We start from the raw sequence: 7013 nt of genomic DNA, 5'->3' as shown, positions 1-7013 counted from the left end.
ATCAATTCTAGCTTATACCACGAAGATTCTGATTAAGGAATCCAAGAGATATGCACCCGGCCTAAGGTAGAACGGAAGTCGTTGTCAATCGCACGCGTTCATAGGTGAGAATGATGATGAGTGTCACGGATCATCACATTCATCAAGTTGAAGTGCAACGAATATCTTAGAACAGGAATAAATCGAATTGGATAGAAAATAATAGTAATTGCATTAAAACTTGAGGTACAGCAGAGCTCCACACCCTTAATCTATGGTGTGTAGAAACTCCACCGTTGAAAATACATAAGTGATAGGTCCAGGCATGGCCGAATGGCCAGCCTCCATGAAGGTCTAAGGACTAGGCGTCCAGAGATGTCTAATACACTAGTAAAAAGTCCTATTTATAATAAACTAGTTGCTAAGGTTTACAGAAGTAAGTAATTGATGCATAAATCCACTTTCGGGGCCCTCTTGGTGTATGTTTGGGCTGAGCTTGAATGTTACATGAGCTGAGGCTTATCTTGGAGTTGAACGCCAAGTTGTAACGTGTTTTGGGCGTTCAATTCTAGTTCGTGACGTGTTTCTGGCGTTTCACTCCAGAATGCAGCATGGAACTGGCGTTGAGCGCCAGTTTACGTCATCTAATCTCGAACAAAGTATAGACTATTATATATTGCTGGAAAGCTCTGGATGTCTACTTTCCAACGTCATTAAGAACGCGCCATTTGGAGTTCTGTAGCTCCAGAAAATCCATTTCGAGTGCAGGGAGGTCAGACTCCAACAGCATCAGCAGTCCTTTGTCAGCCTTTTTTCAGAGTTTTGCTCAGGTCCCTCAATTTCAGCCAGAAAATACCTGAAATCACAGAAAAACACACAAACTCATAGTAAAGTCCAGAAATGTGAATTTAACATAAAAACTAATGAAAACATCCCTAAAAGTAGCTAGATCATACTAAAAACTATCTAAAAACAATGTCAAAAAGCGTATAAATTATCCTCTCATCAACTGCCTATCAGCAACCACTCCGAAGTCACTATCAAGAGAGCAATGATGATCCATTGTATTATGCAAGGAACGAAGTGGAGATTCATCATCTGATTTCTTGTGAGCTCTACACAATTACAAATAAGAACTCCAAGGAAGCCAAATTGGCTTACCCGAACTTGATTTCTCTGCTATGTAAAGAGGCTGGGGTGAAAATGGGAGTAGATGAGTTCATCCCAGTCGAACATCCAATCACCAAGAAGTCAATGGAGGGACAACAAGTACAAGAAAAATCCATCAAAAGGAGGGCGCAGGAGTTCCTCCCAGAAATACCTCAGATTGACTACTGGACCCGCCTAGAAGCATCTGTCACCAAGCTGCAAGAAACTATGGATCAACTTAAGGAAGAACAGCAAAATCAAAATAGTATGATCTGGAAGCTACTTAAAGAACAAGAAAAGCAAGGACGTGAGCTACAGGAACTGAAGCGCCAGAGGCTCTCCCTTGAGGGACCAAACACCCCATAGATTGAAGGGGCATCCATCTTCCAAAATAAAAGTTGTTGAGTCCTAATCTTAACTCTGTGATAACTTCTGCTATTAGAAATCTATTTTAGGAGTCATATGAGTAGTAGTAGTTAGTATTTTTATTTTTATTTTTATCATCTCCAAGTAAGCTATCATTTATTTTTCTCATCATCATTAAACATAAATGAAATAGCAGATATTTTTAGAATAAGGAGGCAACTTTTTCGAGTTTTTAATAAGAAAAATTCAAATTATTTATATGTGGTGGCAACACTTTTTGTTTTCTGAAAGAATGCTTAAACAGTGCATATTTTTTATCCTGTTGTTTATGAATGTTAAAACTGTTGGCTCTTGAAAGAATGATGAAAAAGAGAAATGTTATTGATAATCTAAAAAAATCATAAAATTGATTCTTGAAGCAAGAAAAAGCATTGAAAAAAATTTGGCGCAAAAGAAAAAGAAAAGCAAGCAGAAAAAGCCAATAACCCTTTAAACCAAAAGGCAAGGGTAAAAAGGATTCAAGACTTTGAGCATTAAGGGATAGAAGGGCCAAAGGAATAAAATCTTGGCCTAAGCGGCTGAATCAAGCTGTCCCTAACCATGTGCTTGTGGCATGCAGGTCCAAGTGAAAAGCTTGAGACTGAGTGGTTAAAGTCGTAATTCAAAGAGTGTGCTTAAGAACACTGGACACCTATAATTGGGGACTTTAGCAAAGCTGAGTCACAATCTGAAAAGGTTCACCCAGTTATGTGTCTGTGGCATTTATGTATCCGGTGGTAATATTGGAAGGCAAAGTGCTTAGGGCCATGGCCAAGACTCATAAAGTAGCTGTTTTCAAGAATCAACATACGATACTAGGAGAATCAATAATACTATCTGAATTTTGAGTTCTCATGGATGCCAGTCATTCTAAACTTCAAAGGATGAAGTGAGATGCCAAAACTGTTCAGAAGCAAAAAGCTACTAATCCCGCTCATCTAATTAGAATTGAGCTTCATGTAAAACTCTGAGATTGCCTCTTGATCTTTGTGCTACCCTATTTTGTTTATCTAGTTGCTTAGGTACAAGCAACAGTTTAAGTTTGGTGTTGTGATGAGCGGATATTTTATACGCTTTTTAGGGGTATTTTCATATAGTTTTTAGTAGGATCTAACTATTTTTTAGTATATTTTTATTAGTTTCTATGCAAAAATTACATTTATGGACTTTGCTATGAGTTTGTGTGTTTTTTCGTGATTTCATGTATTTTCTGGCTAAGATTGAGGGACCTAAGCAAAAATATGATTCAGAGGCTGAAAAAGGACTGCAGATGCTATTGGATTCTGACCTCCCTGCACTCGAAATGGAATTTTTGGAGATACAGGAGTCCAAATGACACGCTCTTAATTGGGCTTGAAAGTAGACATCCAGGGCTTTCTAGCAATATATAATAGTCCATGCTTTTTCCGAGTTTAGACGATGCAAACTGGCGTTCAACGCTAGCCTTCTGCCCTATTCTAGCGTTAAACGCCAGAAATAGGTTACAAGCTAGAGTCAAATGCCAGAAACAGGTTAAAACTTGGAGTTTAACTCCAAGAATAGCCTATGCACGTGAAAGCTTCAATGCTCAGCCCTAGCACACACCAAGTGGGCCCCGAAATTCGATTTCTACACTATCTATCTTAGTTTACTCATTTTATGTAAACCTTGGTTACTAGTTAAGTATAAAAACTACTTGATGAGCGGATAATTTATACGCTTTTTGGCATTGTTTTTAGTATGTTTTAGTTAGTTTTTAGTATATTTTTATTAGTTTTTAGTTAAAATTCACTTTTCTGGACTTTACTATGAGTTTGTGTATTTTTCTGAGATTTCAGGTATTTTCTGGCTGAAATTGAGGGACATGAGCAAAAATCTGATTCAGAGGCTGAAAAGGACCGCAGATGCTGTTGGATTCTGACCTCCCTGCACTCGAAGTAGATTTTCTGGAGCTACAGAAGCCCAATTGGCGCGCACTTACCTGAGTTGGAAAGTAGACATTCTGGGCTTTCCAGAAATATATAATAGTCCATACTTTGCTCGAGATTTGATGGCCCAAACCGGCGTTCCAAATCAGCTCAAAACTGCCTGGCGTTAAATGCCGGAAATGGCACAAGAATGGGAGTTAAACGCCCAAACTGGCACAAAATCTGGCATTTAACTCCAAGAGAAGTCTCTACATGAAAATACTTCAATGCTCAGCCCAAGCACACACCAAGTGGGCCCGGAAGTGGATTTTTATGTCATTTACTCATCCTTGTAAACCCTAGGCTACTAGTTCTCTACAAATAGGACCTTTTACTATTGTATTCTTATCTTGGTAGCTATCTTTAGTCTTATGCTATCTTAGGTCATGGGGGCTGGCCTCACGGCCATGCCTAGACCTTGTTCTTATGTATTTTCAACGGCGGAGTTTCTACACACCATAGATTAAGGTGTGGAGCTCTGCTGTACCTCGAGTATTAATGCAATTACTATTGTTCTTCTATTCAATTCAGCTTATTCTTGTTCTAAGATATTCATTTGCACCCAAGAACATGATGAATGTGATGATTATGTGACACTCATCATCATTCTCACTTATGAACGAGTGCCTGACAACCACTTCTGTTCTACAAGCAAACAAGGCTTGAATGTTTATCTCTTGGATCCCTTGATCAGAATCTTCGTGGTATAATCTAGAATTGATGGCGGCATTCAAGAGAATTCGAAAGGTCTAAACCTTGTCTGTGGTATTCTGAGTAGGATTCAATGATTGAATGACTGTGACGAGCTTCAAACTCCTGAAGGCTGGGCGTTAGTGACAGACGCAAAAGAATCACTAGATTCTATTCTAACCTGATTGAGAACCGACAGATGATTAGCCGTACCGTGACAGGGTGCGTAGAACATTTTCACTGAGAGGATGGGAGGTAGCCACTGACAACGGTAAAACCCTACATACAGCTTGCCATGGAAAGGAGTAAGAAGGATTGGATGAAGACAGTAGGAAAGCAGAGAGACGGATGGGACAAAGCATCTCCATTCACTTGTCTGAAATTCTCACCAATGAATTACATAAGTATCTCTATCTTTATCTTTATGTTTTATTCATAAATCATCTATAACCATTTGAATCTACCTGACTGAGATTCACAAGATGACCATAGCTTGCTTCATACCAACAATCTCCGTGGGATCGACCCTTACTCGCGTAAGGTTTATTACTTAGACGACCTAGTGCACTTGCTGGTTAGTTGTGCGAAGTTGTGATAAAGAGTTGAGATTACAATTGTGCGTACCATGTTGATGGCGCCATTGATGATCACAATTTCGTGCACCAAGTTTTTGGTGCCGTTGCCGGGGATTGTTTGAGTTTGGACAACTGACAGTTGATCTTGTTGCTTAGATTAGGTATTTTTCAGAATTTTTAAGAATGAATTCTAGTGTTTCAAGGTGATGTTCTTATCATCACCAAAGCTGATTGATCTTCATCAATTTAGCTCTTGAATGCAATGTCCTGCTAAAGCTTGGCTAGCCGTGTCTAATTCCTTTAGACTAAAGCTTTAGACTAACATTGCATGATTCCTGGAATTCTTATTAAAAATTTTGAATCTCTTTATTTTCTTTTTCCACATAATTTTCGAAAAAACCAAAAAATTACAAAAAAAAAACCAAAAATATTTTATGTTTCTTATTGAGACACTAGTCTCATTGTAAGTTTGGTGTCAATTGCATGTTTCCGTTCTTCTTACATTTATCATGTGTCTTCAGTGATCTTCAAGTTGTTCTTGATGATTTACTTGCTCTGATCTTTAAATTCTCTTGTTTTGTGTGTTTTGTTGTTTCTCATATGCATTCTCAATTTGTTAGTGTCAGTAGTATACAAACTTCTAAGTTTGGTGTCTTGCATGCATTGTTTATTTGATTTCAGTTGCATTTTGATTATTCCTCATTATTAAAAATCCAAAAAATTTTTAATTTATGTCTTTTCAAGTCAATAATACAGAGAATTGAAGATTGAGAACATACTGCAGAGGAATTACACAGAAAAAGTTGGGCGTTCAAAATGCCCAGTGAAGAAGGAAAACTGGCGTTTAAACGCCAGCAGGGTGCCTGGCTGGGCGTTTAACGCCCAAAATGGTAGTATTTTGGGCGTTAAACGCCAGAATGGATACCATTCTCGGCGTTTAACGCCAGGATGGCACAAGAGGGAAGATTTGCTACTTTTAGGGATGTTTTCATTAGTTTTTATGCTAAATTCACATTTCTGGACTTTACTATGAGTTTGTGTGTTTTTCTGTGATTTCAGGTAATTTCTGGCTGAAATTGAGGGACTTGAGCAAAACTCTGAAAAAGGCTGACAAAAGGACTGCTGATGCTATTGGAATCTGACCTCCCACTCGAAATGGATTTTCTGGAGCTATAGAACTCCAAATGGCGCGCTCTCAACGGCGTTGAAAAGTAGACATCCAGAGCTTTTCAGCAATATATAATAGTCTATACTTTATTTGGGAATTGATGACGTAACTTGGCGTTGAACGCTGAGTACATGCTGCTGTCTGGAGTTAAACACCAGAAACACGTCATGATCCGGAGTTGAACGCCCAAAACGCGTTATAACTTGGAGTTCAACTCCAAGAGAAGCCTCAGCTCGTGGATAGATGAAGCTCAGCCCAAGCACACACCAAGTGGGCCCCGAAAGTAGATTTATGCATCAATTACTTACCTTTGTAAACCTTAGTAGCTAGTTTAGTATAAATAAGACTTTTTACTAGTGTATTAGTCATCTTTTGACAGTTTAATCTTTGGACTTTGTAGTCTTTGATCATTCGGTCTCTTGATCATGGAGAGGGCTGGCCATTCGGCCATGCCTGAACCTTTTACTTATGTGTTTTCAACAGTGGAGTTTCTGCACACCATAGATTAAGGGTGTGGAGCTCTGCTGTACCTCAAGTCTCAATATAATTAATATTATTTTCTATTCAATTCTCTTTTATTCTTATTCCAAGATATACGTTGCACAACACTTTGATGAATGTGATGATCCGTGACACTCATCATCATTCTCACCTATGAACGCGCGTGACTGACAACAACTTCCGTTCTACCTTGAGAGGAGCACAACATCTTCACACACTTGTCTGAAATTCCCACTATTGCTTTACATAAGTATTTCTATCCCTTTTTATTTTATTTATTTTTATTTATCCAATCTAATCACATTTGACTTTATGAGTCCACTTAACTGAGATTTACAAGATGACCATAGCTTGCTTCATACCAACAATCTCTGTGGGATCGACCCTTACTCACGTAAGGTATTACTTGGACGCCCCAGTGCACTTGCTGGTTAGTTGAACGGAGTTGTGACTTCAAATAGAGCCAATTATTAAATTTCATACAAGTACAAGAAGTATGGATCACAATTTCGTCCACCAAGTTTTTGGCGCCGTTGCTGGGGATTGTTCGAGTATGGACAACTGACGGTTCATCTTGTTGCTCAGATTAGGTAATTTTCT

The sequence above is a fragment of the Arachis duranensis genome, chromosome 5 (genome assembly GCF_000817695.3).
Source record: "Arachis duranensis cultivar V14167 chromosome 5, aradu.V14167.gnm2.J7QH, whole genome shotgun sequence".
In the NCBI taxonomy this organism is placed as follows: Eukaryota; Viridiplantae; Streptophyta; class Magnoliopsida; order Fabales; family Fabaceae; genus Arachis; species Arachis duranensis.
This window is presented reverse-complemented; position numbering follows the sequence as displayed.